We start from the raw sequence: 16166 nt of genomic DNA, 5'->3' as shown, positions 1-16166 counted from the left end.
ACAGTGCACAATTACTCTCGTCACCCTGGCCTCCAGCTGCGCTCTGAGCGCACTGAGCCTGCGACCGGTTCAAGGTAACCCCGAGCTTAGAGCTCACTCCTCGGCTCTGTCTCTGTAGCCAGCTTCCCCGTTCTAATACCTGTAAGCTCTGTGACACTCAGACACCCCCGATCTGTGACCCTGCGGGACCTGAGGCCACGCTGACCCCGCGTGGGCTTCACCCTGGTTAAGCCTGTGGAGCGATGTCCCTTAGCGGAACAGACTTTTAAAAGTCCTGATTTTGTTCTCCATTGCTCCGCCTCTTGCCTGGAGTCGGCTCCTCCCCCCGCGGTCTATCTTCCCGTTGCTTTGGATTCACTTCTCCGCCAGTCCTACCTTTCAGAAAGTGGTTGATTTTCTGTTTCTAGAATTGCTGTTCTTCTTCTCTTCAATCTCTCATTGGATTTATAGGTGTTTGCAATCTTTAGATAAGCTATCTAGCTGATCTCCCGCTACCTGAAGTAGTCTCAGCCTGCTACTTCTCCACCATCTTGACTCATCCCTTCAAGTTTTACTTTTTTAGAACTTTCTTCTGGAGAGAGTAATTTTGTTGACATTTGCTGAGATCCATACTTCGAATATATGTATTTGCTTGTAAACTTACCTGGGCTCAATGTCAGACCACGTTTCCCAGCTTTACCTGCAATCAGAATTTTCCATATGATGGAGTTCTAGCCAGTGAAATAGAAGGTCCTTCTCAAGCCTGGTCCACAAAAGTGTCTCATATGTGTTCCTCCCCTTTCTTCTTTCCCATTTATGCTGGCTGAAATAGAGGAGGCCTATGGGAAATCTTAGAATCATGAATGAAGATTGGAGAGGTCTAAGGTACTAGGAGTTTGAGCATTGCTTGGAGGACAGCTGTCCAACCAAGACACAAACTTATCTGAGCAAGAAACAGACAAACTTTGTATTAAGCCTATATTGCTTAATCAGTATAAGTACTTAGCACAAGACTTAGTACACAGTAAGCATCCAACAATTGTTCCCCTTTTCCCTTGCAGCACATTTTAATTCAATACATAGTCTAAAATCTGGACAGACTTTGGAAATATCTCTGATACTGCCCAACTATAAGTTTCTGACCTAACCACTTGCTTATTTATGTGCTTCCCACTACCATGCTGGTAACCTTTGAGCGGCTTAAAAATTGATAGCTTTATTCATTGTCCTATCTCTGTTGCATTGTTGTAGATGCTTAATAAATGTTTCTTGAATGAAAGAAAGAAAAATATTATGTAGGCAGATCAGGGCTAGAAAAGAAAATACAGCTAAGACCAGGACATGTAAAGTAATTAGTGGTTAAAAGCTCAGATTCCTTTAGTAGGAAAGCCCGAATTTTGTTGCCAGAACCCTGAGTAAACACCTTATTAGCTAAGAATCCTTAACCTCACCAAATTTTATTTCCTCATCTATAAACTGAAGATAATAATAGTCCTCATAGCATTAGCCATGGTTAGTGTGTTATTATTGTTATTATCATTAGGAAGGGAATTTGCTGTTATATGAAGACACCAGAGAAAACATACACATTCTTCAAAAATTCCTAGAGTGATAGGCTCTACCTCAGATTCTTACAGTGAATATTTGCTTTACAAGAACAAGACTCTCATAGACACATCAGGTATTACTAAGCTATTACTCATCCATAGCCTCAAATAGTATTGTTAATGTCACAGTGACTCTTAGGTATCCCAGAAACATGTTAACTTTTGGAAATTTTGAGCAAATTGAACTTATGCCTGGAACTCAAAAGAACAATCACCAAAATAAGGAAAAGAAGGAAGGAAGAAAGGATGGAATGGGAGAAATAGAAAATGGAAAAAAATAGAAACCCAAGTAAATGAAATGAGAAGCAGTTTGTCACTGAATCAGAATAAGAGAAGAATAACATAGGTGTATGTGACATAATTGCTGCTTCCAGCTGAATTAGCATTGGCAATGCTAGCATAATTTGACATCTAAATAAAGATATTGAAAGTGGGAAAAAAAGGTGACATTTCAAAAGAATGAACTGTGTGATTAGGCAGTGCAAAAGTTGTTTAAATATCAACCTTACAAATCATTTAGAAACCATTTAACACACAAAACAGTTGGAGATTAGAAAAATAAAATGCTTAGATGAAGACAAACTAGGTGGTTTTTAAGGAGTATAAATTATCAGGGATATAGAAAAGATAATTCTGTAGATATTACCTTTGCTTATTACTCTTTCATTTCTTCTTCTTAAGAAGAAAAGAAAAATGTGAATTTTGCAGTCCCCAAACTCTTTTATTTAGAATCTATACTCAGTGTGCATTCTTTTTTCCATCTTTCCACAAATTAGAAAAGCTGTTCAGGATAAAAAATAATAGATGCCTGATTAGGAGAAAGTCTATCCTAGAAGGAAGTAGAAGATCATGGTGTTTTCAAGACTGATGAATGGCAGTGCCAGATGGACCTTTAGGGCAAAAATAGTTAGTTTCATATTTTGGCTCCACTGCATACTGATCATGGGTTATTTCATCTCATAGACCCTCAGTTTCTGCTTCCATCAAAATGTATAATAATATATAACAGATCTGGGATATTGAAATATTCCTAAATATTCTTGCTTGTGTGCTTCAAGCATTGAAAGAACTCTCTTGTCCTTGCCGAAGATCAAATAGCAAATTAGTGGCAAAGACAAGATTACAACAAATATACAGTCTAATCTCTTATAAATCCATTTATTAACAAGTAATTATGAAGCTTCTGCTATATGTCAGACACTATTCTAATTACTGGCCACAGGCTGGTAATCAGTAGAGACATATTGTTTGACCTTGAAGAACCCATGGCTTGTCCAGGGATAAAAGTGGGAGAGCATTAGATAGAAAATAAACACATAAACAATACATATATCAGATGGCGATAACTGCTAGTTAGGGAATGAGAATAGGATGCTTTGACAGAAAGGTGGCTCTGTCAGTTAGGGTTTTTAAGGAAGGCCTCACTGGGGAGATAATAGTTTATCTGTGATCTGAACTACATGATGAAGTTAGCCATGCAGAAGAAACCAGTATTGAATGAGTAGAGCAGAAATAAGCTTAGCATATTCAAGAAACAGAGAGAGGCAAAAAGAGTGGACAGAGTACTATCAGATAAAATCAGAGAGGTAGGCAGATACCATTCATCATAATATATGGGTTTCTTTTTTTTTTATTTTAAAGATTTTATTTATGTATTTGTCAGAGAGAGTGAGCACAGGCAGACAGAGTGTTAGGCAGAGGCAGAGGGAGAAGCAGACTCCCCGCTGAGCAAGGAGCCCGATGTGGGACTTGATCCCAGGATACTGGGATCATGACCTGAGCCGAAGGCAGCCACTCAACCAACTGAGCCATCCAGGCGTCCCAATATATGGGTTTCTAAGCCAAGGTAAGAGTTTGGATTTCACTTTATGTGTCATCAATAAAACAAAACAAAACAAAAACAAAAACAAGAAACAATAAAACAAAACAAAAACACTGGAAGGTCTTAGCTGGAGTAGATCTTAAACTGAGTTCCAGCCATGTTCCAACTCAGGGACACAAAAGTTCTTCCTTGGGATTCCCCTGATTAGTAAGTACAAAAATCTAACTGGTAGGAGTGGGAAAGTTGTGATTGACTAGTAATAGTAACAACTTATTTTAAAAAACAGAAGAGGGAATCATACATGGATCAATGCTATGGATCCTAACTATAGGCAGCGTTTTAAGATTAACTCCAAGATTCACGTCCCCTTTGAGTGTGTGTGGAACTTATGATTGTGATGGATATAACTCTTATAATTAGGGTACATTATATGACAGACATAAAGGGATTTGCAGATGTAATTAAGACTCTTAATCAGTTGGCATTGAGCTAATCAAAAGGGAGATTATTAGACCTGACCTAATCTGTTGAACCTTGTGTTAGAGATTTTTGGCCATGCATGAAGAGAGAAATTTGAAGCAAGAGAGCTTTCACCATTTACCTAGAAGAAGTGAGATGACATGTTGTAAGACAGTCCACAGGAACAAGTGGCTACAATGAAGGGGCTGAGGGTGGCAACCAAGGATACGGTATCCTCAGTCCTACAAACTCAAGCAACTAAAGTCTTCCAACAACCACATGATCTTGGAGAAGAACTCCAAGCTCCAGAGAGGAATGCAGCCCAATCAACACCTTGCTTGTAGCACACTGAGACCCTATGCAGAGGACTCAGTCTCAGTCTCCAGAACTTAGATTCCTGACCCATGGAGACTGAAGTAGTAACTGTATCTTGTTTTAAGCTGCTCAGTTCATGGTAGTTTGCTATGCAGCAGGAGAAGACTAATACTAGTCTGTGGATAACATTTATAGATCTATATGTAGTGTTTTTGACTGTGAATTCAATGTTAATAAGTTAATGATATATACAAAATAAAGTATCTTCAAACAGAGACACATGTAAAATAAGAATATGCATTGATCAACTGACAAAAATGTTGTGAACAGATGCTCACAGGAAGCTAACCTTATATTTACCTTAGGAACCATGATTCCATATTTGCTAATTCAGTGTTCACAGCAACTTTATAGAACATAGCTACTGCAAATAATGAGAATCAGCTGCACTTGGTACATTTTTTTCAGTCACCTATGAATTCCCAAGTGTGTCCTATTTTCTCATATCATTGCTTCATCTGTCTATTCATTCATTCACCTGAGTGTTCACTAATTATTTATTTATCCTTTTGCCAGGTACTACTTGGGACTGAAGATGCAAGGACAAATTAGAGAAACGTTATCCTTGTTTTCAGGAACTCACAGTCTAGCAGTGAATAATACAAAGTGGTAAATTCTACACTGAAACAGATACAGCATTTATGTAAGTTCATAGGAGGAAAACCAAAGTTACAGTAGGATGTTAAGTGTTTCTGAATAAATAATAATAAAAAGTAGCTGGGTGAAGGATGTTGGCCGAAGGAAAAATGGTTCCTGAAGTGTGAGAGAACTTGGCATCAGTAAAGAACTGAAAGAATTCTAGTATAGCTTGAGGGTGGCAATTCAGAGAGAGTGGAATGGGATAAAGCTAGAGACATGGACAGAAAGGACTTAGCATACTTTTGTAACAAGCTGCTCCTCAGCACAGAAAATGCTCATTAAAAGCGAATATTGGGGCACGTGGGTGGCTCAGTTGTTTAAGTGTCTGCATTTGGCTCAGGTCATGATCCCAGGTCCTGGGATCAAGCCCCGAATCAGTCTCCTTGCTTGGTGGGAGCCTACTTCTCCCTCTCTCCAGCTTGTGCTCCTGCTCTCTCATTTTCTCTCTCTCTCTCAAATATGTAAAATCTTTTAAAAAAAAGTGATTGTCAAAAATAAAAATAAAAATAACCAATACATGATGGCTGAATGAGTGAACTGAATTTTATATAAACAACACAAAAGGTACATTTTTCAAATTGATTTATTCAAAATGAGTAGCAGTCCCGTTTTAAGATATATATTTATATGCCATTAGTTAAATTAGATGTTCAAATGGTAAAACTCTTGAAAGGTTAAAAATCAAAACAAACAAATAAGCAACCCCAAAACCTCACGAAACATTTATACAGCATTTTGTGTAATAGAATAACTCAAGTCAATATAAAGAGTGTCATGCCGATACTTATTAATTTTCCATCAATCAGGTAAATTAATTCACTATCGATATAGCTTTTGAAAGCACATAATCCACTAGTGGTTTATAAAGCATTAATATAGGCTTATCATATCATGAAACAATCATTCTCATTTGAAATTCCAGACCTGATGAATTTTGATTCCTGCTGCTTCTACCAAAACAATAACAACAGGCTAATTACTTTCTGTGGAATTCCCATAAATTAGAGGTTTTTATCCTGTTAATTTTAATGTTAACAGTGAAGTCTTAAGTTTTTAAATTTCTTTTACATTTCAAGTTTTTCATGTACTAATGACTTTTAGTCAGGTTAAATATCTCTCAAAGTAGATGCAGTCTTGTTTCTAAACAAGATATTAACTATTTGCGTCTGTACTTTGTTGAGTCCTTGTGGATCAAGAGACTTCTGTTGACTCTCATATCACCCAGCCTATGACCACAGTTCTTTGTGAAATTAAATTACTCTTAAAAATGTCATCATTGTGGGGCGCCTGGGTGGTTCAGTGGTTAAAGCCTCTGCCTTCGGCTTGGGTCATGATCCCAGGGTCCTGGGATCGAGCCTCACATAGAGCCTCACATCGGGCTCTCTGCTCGGCAGGGAGTCTGCCTCCTCCTCCTCTCTCTCTCTGCCTGCCTCTCTGCCTACTTGTGATCTGTCAAATAAATAAAAAATCTTAAAAAAAAAAGTCATCATTGATATTAATCTTGCTATAAATAAATACTTATAGTTATTCCACTGGGAATACCGAAGCATATATCCCACTTAAAGGGACATATGGTTATCTATTTTGGAAGGATACTATATCTATCTGTCTATCTATCTATCTATCTATATCTCCATATATCTATATCTCTATAGAGAGAAGGAAGGAAGGAAGGAAGGACGGACGGATGGACAAAGGAAGGGAGGAAAGAAGGGATGAAGGAAGGAAGGACTTATTCAAGGACTACTAGTCCTTGATTTTTCCTGAGTTTCCAAGGAAAATTAATTCCTGTTTTGTAATTTAAGTAAATAGGGATACATGGAAGAAAGCACACATGATTAAATGATTAAATGAATATATATCATACTGCTTTATTTGGCAGAGTATGAAGGAAGATTAGTGTTTTTTATTGTGTGTTCCATGGCATAGTAATTTTATGGGAAGTTAATGGATCATGTTTGAAAAAAAGAAAGGGTTCTTTATAGGATCACAAGATCATTCAGAGAAATAATGAGTTGCAGAGGAAAGATTGACCTTTATAAGATGCTGATCACACCTGAAACATGAATGAAAACAATAAGGAAAAAAGAAATAGTTTTCATTTATATGACAAAAATAAAGAAGAATGATACTATTCAGAATTACATGTAGAGGAACTAATTCCTAGAAATATTTAGGGAATCAAGCAAAAATAGATGGGCCCTTATATTTACCACGGCATTTTTAAAATAATGTATTTTATAACACTGCAAATTAAGATATAAACTAAACATTAAGCATGTGGATGTCAATTCCATACATTGTGATATATCAAAATGAAAAAAAAGTGAGGGTCATAAAATGATTATGGAAGGACAGTCATTATAAAATACATTGTTAAATATGGAAAAGTATATTACAGTATTATACATATGAATATTCATGAATATATTCATAAGTTAAAAAGATAAGGACAAAATACTGACATTATTATTTCTGGATAGATAAATGGCTTCCTAATGATTCTATTTTATATTTGTATTCTTTTTTATGTACTTACATGATTTTTAAATTTTTCTACAATGATTTAATGTTAGTGCTTTGTATATGTGAAACAAATTTTAGTTAATATCTAGCATTCTATTTTCTCATATGTTCCTTTCTCACCTCCTCAAATGATTTTAGTTTTGCTGGGAAGAAGCTAGAATAGAGCAGTGTTGTTTTATTGAAGTTAACGAGATTCCATAGGCCGTTTCAGCAGAAGAGGAAATTTATAAGGACTTCTACAAATTCAACCTTCAAAACCGGCTTCTAAACTACTTGTGGAAGGGTTCACTTAGGCATGCAATTACCCATCGCAGGTCTAATTGCCCATTTGTATGCGCAATTTAGAAAGGCACAGTTGAAATTTAGTCCCAGGCTCTCCAACGCTAATTTTCTCCCTTGAAATTGACATTTCAAAGAACATCAGGTGGCTAAAAACCCAGATTTGTTATTTATTTCAACAGGAAGAAAACTTTTTTTTCCTTTCCAAGTTGAAGGTTTGGTTTTAAAAAAATTAAATTAAAAGATGAAAGGTAAAAGACAAACATACAAAAGAATATACCCTCCCACCACACTATCAAGAATAGAGACTCTTGTTTGCCTTGAAAAGAGTTAAAATGTGACTGGTTCTCCAATTAGCAAGGCTTGTCCCTACTTCTGTATGGGAAGGAAAAGATATCTAACCATGCCTCCATTTATAAATGTCTCTCTCCTCCTCTGTAAAAATAGGGATAATAGCACATATTTCTTCAGGTAGTTTTGGGAATTAGAGCCAGTAATGCATACAAAAAAATTATATTAAGTATTCGTCCTCTCTTTGTTCTTATGTTCTTATTTTCTGTACTGTAAGCCTTTACCTTCATAGGTAATAATATACAAAATTGCTTCGTATCGCCTTATGACTGAAAGGATTCATAAGTGGTAAAACAGAGACCTCTCTTATTTGCCAAGTCAGTTTGGGGGCCTTAATTGTAGAGATTGGAAACAGATGAATTTGCTAGTTAGGCTCATTCATTGAGCTGTTTAAAATCGTGGTTATCAACAGCAGTTATCAATGGGAAAGAAAAGGTGAAGTGCCTACTAACTGGCAGGTTATCATGAAAATTTACCAATCAATCTTGCCTGTACATTAAAAATAAAACATTAAAACATTAAAAATAAAACAAAACAAACAAAATAACAGCTGTGGAGGCCCTTGGGGACTGTATTATACACATAAAAGGTGCCTCACTTCCGTGTGAATCATGAAGGAGCAAGGGGCAATCTGGCCAGCTGCTTTGGCAGTAAAGCAAAGGACAGGTGTGTTGCATTGTGGCTGGCTCAGACCCTCAGAGAAAAGGATATGGATTCCTATGGAGTAGCTGTAGACACACAAGAGAGAGCTAGAGTAGGATGATCTTAGACTTGTCCAAGAGGGCAACTGGAAGGAGAAACATCCCTTGGCAGAGACACATCAGAAGGCAACCATGCCGCCCTTGCTCTCCCAATCCCTACAGCTTTTCTGATTAATGTCATCTCTGGCTGAGGAAGAGACCTCAACTCTAAATCAAGCAGAGTTTTAACTACTGCATGAACTTAAGCATACTTTTGTGAGTACCAGCTATGTATCAGATCTGTTGATGCCTGGAGCATCATAAATAATCAATACATGGAAGGGATGTGGGGGACAGACAAGGGAGGGAGGGAGAAAGGAAGGAGGAAGGGAGGAAGTGAGGAAGTGTTTATGAATACAGATGTACAGATTTGTGTGTAAGACAGCAGGGTAAATTTCAGGAATGAGGGAATAATCTCTCTCTGCCTTCTTTTCAGATCATCCTCTGTCCTGCTCTTTCTATCTTTCTCCTACCCTTGTGCATTCCAGAGTCATTGATGTCCAGGCTTCACAATACCTTTTTTCATGGACAAACTCCCTTCGTAAGGAATTATTATGATCTGATATTAGTGAAGGGAGTAACATCAGGTTTAAAAAGAGGCATCCTGCTATCCTCCCTACAAACAAGGTATAATACTGTTTCTGTTTCTATTATTCAAAATGGATGGGTTAAGGAATATAAACCTGCACTCCACACCTTACCTGAATAAGTGTTCTTGCATTTTTTATAACAAGGAGTTTCTACTGAAGTTATTGAATAGCTCCCTGTTTAACTCCAATAATTGGTATAGGTGGTGGTGTTGAAGGATGCGCTGATCAATTAGTTACTTGGTAGAAAGAGGGTGAACATAATACCTGAGCAGGTTTTTGAAGAAATTAAAAAAAGAAACGGATATCACACACTATTATAGGCTTTGAAACCAGCATGTATCTTTTGAAGTACCCCCATGATATTATCTCTGGGTGCAATCAATATTATTTCTGCATGAATTCCCCCTTGCCTATGATCATTAAAAAGTGGATGAGTGCTTTCATTGCTATCTCATAAAGTTTAAAGATGTGTGAGCAGCATTGTAGGGGAAGAAGGGTGTATGTGTTTGGCTGAGCAGAGTAGAATTAGGAAAATAGGTTGCTCTCAGAATTTTGCCATACTTACAACCCCATTTTACGGGGCTCTTTTGCTGATTATGGGGCAGTAGTCCTTCTTTAACTATAGATGACCACATTCTTTGTAATCCTTCCCATTGACCTAGCCTCAGTCTCCTTTGCTTGCTATTTCTCCTTTGCTTGATTTCTGAATATTGAAAGGCTTCTGAGCCTGGGCCTCAGTGTCATCCTTAGCCCAATGCCACCATCTCTATAGGTTATCTCTTCTACTGACTACTGATGCTATATGTAAAGCCACTAGAGAAATAACATAATATAATTAGTATAATATATTTAGTTCTGGTTTTACAGATAAGCTCAAGCCCCACATGTTCAACAGCCTCTCTCTCTGACGTTTCCACTTAGGTATCTAATAGCCATTTCAAACTTAACACACACACACACATTACTTCTGTATCTCTACTCTCTGGAATATCCACCCCCAATTTTTTCTCCTCTGGTGTTTCCATTCCATTAAATGGCAGAACCATATACTCAGTTACATAAACCAAATATCTAGGAATTGTCTTTAACTCCTACCCTTCTTTTCTCTCTTTACCTTATCCTTCCATCTACTCTAACAGCAAATCCTGCCCAGTCCAAAATATATTGAAAATTTAACCACTATTCTTAATTTTCAATGTTCTCCATCTATCCTATCCAAAGCCATCATCATCTTTCTCCCATACTACTATAATACCTGTCCAACAGTGTCTTGACCCCATTTCTTTGCACCTATAATCGTGGCAACCACATCTTTTAAAAATAGAACACACATCATACAATCTCCACAACCATGACCTTGACATAACATCATCCAATCGGATCTGTATTTGTAACAAAAGCAAATTCCTTAAGATGATTATAAGACACTACATTGTTGAAACCTTAACTCTTCTTCTCACTTTATCATTCACCACTCTTCTGAGCTCATTCTGCTTTGGGCACAGGACTTTCTTTCTGTTCCTATTTTAGAGACTATTCCTCCTGCTTAAAATGCTCTCCTCCCACACACCAATGGTCTGATAACAAGTCCTTCTGTCATTTATAGCTCAGCTCTAATGTTACATCCTCAATAGATCCTATCTACCAACTCAAGCACCAATCTTCTTCCCTCTTTTCTTCATTGTGCTTACCACTCTGAAAATACTTTGGTCATTTATAAATTCACTTGCTTGTTTTTTTTACTTCCCTACAAGTATGGAAGCTTTCTTATAGTGCTTTGCATATTGTCAATACTCATTCATATGAATTTAGGGAATAATGTTCTGGATATTGTGGCCCACCATACCGGCTGTACTTGTAAGTTATCTAGTGAACTGAGAAGAGCTGCTGCAAAAACTCTACTTGAGTACCTAACATTTACTAAGTGCTAACTATGAGTTAGAGACTTATTTCTAAGTACTTAGCATGCATCAACTCATCAACCATTTGTAAGATAGATATTGTTTTATAGATGAAGAAAGTAGGCACACAAGAGTAAATAAGTGCCTCAGGTCACATCCCAGTACTCAGCTCTGGGATCTGGCTCCAGGATCTGTACCACTAACTGCTATGTTCAGTTGGTGTCAGGAAGCACCTTTACTAGCCAGACCAGTTAGAAACACTCTTTGGGACTATGAACTGAGGAGGGACAGAGAGCCAGTCATTATTAGAAATAGGCAGGCAGGGGCGCCTGGGTGGCTCAGTGGGTTAAAGCCTGTGCCTTCAGCTCAGGTCATGATCCCAGAGTCCTGAGATCAAGCATCGAATTGGACTCTCTGCTTGCAGGGAGCCTGCTTCCTCCTCTCTCTCCGCCTGCCTGCCTCTCTGCCTACTTGTGATCTCTCTGTCAAATAAATAAATAAAATCTTAAAAAAAAATAGGCAAACAATAGAGACATGAAACAGCAGAGACTATGAGAGACATTTTGTACAGAAGATACAACCAATCAAAATCCCCAAAATATAACCAGAAATCAGATAGGTGGTTGGTAGCTTAGAGAAGAAGAGAAACAGAATGATGTCACCTTTGCTTTAGAGGCCACAATAAATATCATGATCACTTGCCTCCTTGGATCTAAAATGACAGTTAAAGTGTCAGTGAGGGTCAGTTTCAAGCTATGGAGCTACCTTTTGTTTGTTTGTTTTCTCATGATATTCCTATTATTGTTGTTATTATTGTTGTTATTTCTGTGTTTATAATAAATAGCCAATATTTGAGTTGATCTGCCTGAATCTTTGTTCCTTGCAAACAAAATTTCCCAGCATAGCCAGTAGTTATTACCTTCACCATTCCCATTTAATGACCTCTTTCCATTCTCAATTGAATGTCAATGAATCCCTAAGAAGGTATTACTTACTGATTGTAGGTCTGGTTTAAGATGTAGGTCTGGTTTAAGATGGCTTATAGTAGGGCTTCTCCACTGAAGTGGTCCTCGCAGGAGAGGTGAATGGGTGCCCTTGGGATTTTAAAGCACAGCACCTGCAGTAATCACTACAAGAGAGAAAGAACTTTGCAGTCTTGCATATCAGTTTACAAATCCAAATGACTTTTTTATTCTTTCACGATATGACCATGCTTGTTTTACTATAAAATTGTTTATTTCATGGTTTTGAGAACCGCCTCACAATGTACCATGTACATTAGTTTGAAAGGCACATTAAAATATAAGCCCTTTAAAAAATATATGCAGTTTTAAAGTAGTCCTCACAAGATGGAAAAAAAAAGAAACAAAGCCTTCAGCATCTAAAAGCATTTAGTTATAATAGTGGAAATCCAAACAATGAAACTGCTATTTGCTGACATGAAGTCCTGACCTGGACACCTCTCAAAAAAATTTATAGATCCTATGAACTACAGAGGCATCTGCAAGTGACACCATTAGTTATTTCTATTTCTATTTGTTTTTAGACCAATGGGTTTCAAGAATTTTGTCATTGACTCACAGTAAGAAACACATGTTACATATCAACCTAGTATACTCATCCATACATCTAAAGCCCAAGTTAATACATATTACATTCACTGTTCCGACCTAATTTTATTTTCTAAGATATGGTGGTCAAGACCCACTAAACAGATTCTATAGCCCAGGTATATGTCATAAAGTTTGAAAGACTGTGCATTAGACAATATCATTTCATGCTTCAAAAAAGGGCAATTTATGTATGGGAATGACACAGATGTGAAATAGACAATAGGGAAATCAAGCTTAAGAGAGACATACTATATCCCCCAAAAGAAGTTTAGATCCTATGTGGTCACTCTTTAAAGGATCTTACTTGTACTTGCTTTTCCTCGTAAGAGTCATAATAGCCAAGTCTCTACTTGAAGACATAGTTCTTCCTTGACCAGACAGCATTCATTGCATCTCCTCTAAGTGACCCTAAGAAATACTTGGGTTTCAATCTCTTCATTAGAACATTTAAGGACCATGACTTGCTTATTTTTTTTTTTCATTTGAAAACTGTGGAAATTCACAAAAGAAATGTTTTATAAACCACCTGCTATCCTGTCACTTTTTATTTTTTTTAAGTATATAAAGTCTAAAGTGAAGCTCTTTCCCCATCCTTCCTTTTCATTACAATTTTCAGAAATAATTATTATTAACAGTTTGATGCTATAACATAAACTTGTAACTTTGATTTTCAAGCATGTATCAGCCTATGTGTGTTATATAGAGATAATTTCATACACATACATATATACATTTAAATGGTATTTTGTCGTATGTAGTTCCCAATTGAGTTTTTCAAAATAAAACATAACATTCATCTTTTTTTTATCATATATTTTTTAAAAATTTCTTTTCAGTGTAACAGTATTCATTGTTTTTGCACCACACCCAGTGCTCCATGCAATATGTGTCCTCCCCAATACCCACCACCTGGTTCCCCCAACTTCCCACCCCCTGCCCCTTCAAAACCCTCAGATTGTTTTTCAGAGTCCATAGTCTCTCATGGTTCACCTCCCCTTCCAACTTCCCTCAGCTCCCTTCTCCTCTCCATCTCCCCATGTCCTCCATGTTATTTGTTATGCTCCACAAATAAGTGAAACCATATGATAATTGACTCTCTCTGCTTGACTTATTTTGCTCAGCATAATCTCTTCCAGTCCCGTCCATGTTGCTACAAAAGTTGAGTATTCATCCTTTCTGATGGAGGCATAATACTCCATGGTGTATATGGACCACATATTCCTTATCCATTCGTCCGTTGAAGGGCATCTTGGTTCTTTCCACAGTTTGGCGACTGTGGCCATTGCTGCTATAAACATTGGGGTACAGATGGCTCTTCTTTTCACTACATCTGTATCTTTGGGGTAAATACCCAGTAGTGCAATTGCAGGGTCATAGGGAAGCTCTATTTTTAATTTCTTGAGGAATCTCCACACTGTTCTCCAAAGTGGCTACACATGCATCTTTTGAGTATAGTACATATACATGTACTCAACTGACATTTCCTTATTGAATGGCATTTAATCTCTGCATTGATCTCAATATTACTACACGCTACAATGACTTTCTTACCCATATATATTTATCAGCCTGAGATATTTGTGGTAGATTCATAAAAATTAAGAGCAATATGCCAGTTTTTAATTGAGTCTTCAAATTATCCTCCAAAATATTTTTACCAATCTATGCTTTCACTAATATCCGAGAGTGCCATTTCCCAGATCTTTGTCAACACTGATATTATGAACATTTAAAATTTCTGGTGAATTTTATGAATAAAATATGCATGTCTCATTATTTAACTGTGTTTCTCTGAGTTTTGCAGTGAGTTTAAGCATATTTTCACACCCTGTGTATTTCATTTTTTCTTCTCTGAATTACTGGTTTACTTATGTTGCCCATTTTTCTATTTGGCTCTTTAATCTTATAAAAAAATTCATTTATAGAAAAAACATGCAATAAAGTCCTATTCTCTCTACTCCATCCTTCCTTTAGCAAGTCATTGTCTTTTAACATGCTTTGTGTTTGGCCACAGAAGTATCTTATATTTAAATTTGCTTATTATTAGACATGCACTTAAATGTGTTGCTATTTGTTGATGACCACTGTGTCTGGGCACACTAAAAAACACTTCTCCACTTCGAAGTTAAAAAACAGCTTTGTGGATTTAAACAAAAATACTTTTAAAGCAGTGTATTTTTATTTATTTTTTTAACTTGATGTTGTTAACATAAGCACTTTTAAAAAAATTTTATTTTTTCAGTGTTCTAAGATTCATTGTTTATGCATCACACCCAGTGCTCCATGCAATACGTGCCCTCCTTAATACCCACCACCAGAGTATTTTTAAATGTAATATTCTTGATATTTTTATGTAATTGGGCCAATTTCAATAACTTATATTTTGCTAGAAAATCATCCATTTTATATACTTCAAATTTATTTGCATACGTATAGAAATAAAATTCTCTTATGGTTTTGTTTAATTTCACTTGTATCTAAGTTAGGCTTTTTTCCCCTGATACTATATATTTTTGCTTTTTAAAATTTTCTGTGTCAGGCTTACTAGGTGCTTATTGATTCTTCTGTTGATTTTTTTTTTTTTTACCAAAATATATTTACTTTTATCATTCTTACTTTTTACTTTAGTTTTATAATATATTAATTTTTTATCTTTATTAACACTCCTACTTTTCTATCTTGGTTCATTTTGTTTCATTTCCCGGTTTCTGAAGTTGAATTTTAGTTTATTTATCTGTAATAACTTTATTAAGGCATACAAAATTATAAATTTTGTTTGAGTTCAGTTACAGTTGCATCCCATAACTTTATAAACCAAACTGTCATTTCTGTTAATTTTCCATTTAACATTTTGATTTCCCTTTCCAAATATCTATTTGAAGCAGCCGTGAACATTTTAATTCAGTTAGGAAATTAGATACATCTAGGCATATCTACTAAACTAGAAAGAGCTATATGACTAAATTCTCTTTTCCCTGTACATGTGGAGAATTTCAGTAGGGTTGGAAGGGAGAAGTAGTCCTTCCAGAGTGGAAGGAAGGAGAAAAGAATGAGTGTTCTCCTGAACCCTTGACCTAAAGCCCAGTGAAAGGAATAGGATATTTGCCTTCAGTCTTCCTGAAGAAAGATCTGCCTGCCTAAGCTTAAGGCACTGTTTTCACCAGGGGCTCTCTCCCCGACACAGTAGCAAAAGCAAGTCAGCTTATGAAACCCCACTGGACAGTAAGATGGTGAAGGGAGAACAGAGCTATCTCTGTGTTTCTGCACGGACCATAATGAGATTCC

General features: G+C 36.6%; 1 protein-coding gene across 1 annotated transcript in view; it reads right to left on the bottom strand.

Moving 5' to 3' along the window:
* Positions 1-16166, bottom strand: part of TENM4 (teneurin transmembrane protein 4) — a 2938802-nt gene that overhangs the window by 2312472 nt on the left and 610164 nt on the right. Inside the window, exon 3 of the mRNA XM_047690277.1 lies at positions 12264-12397. The gene's annotated coding sequence lies outside the window, so the exon portion shown is untranslated. The remainder of the gene's footprint in view (positions 1-12263; positions 12398-16166) is intronic.

Source organism: Lutra lutra, chromosome 10 (assembly GCF_902655055.1).
Source record: "Lutra lutra chromosome 10, mLutLut1.2, whole genome shotgun sequence".
NCBI lineage: Eukaryota > Metazoa > Chordata > Mammalia > Carnivora > Mustelidae > Lutra > Lutra lutra.
Note: the sequence above shows the minus strand (reverse complement) of the source record. Positions and strands in the feature narration are given on the sequence as shown.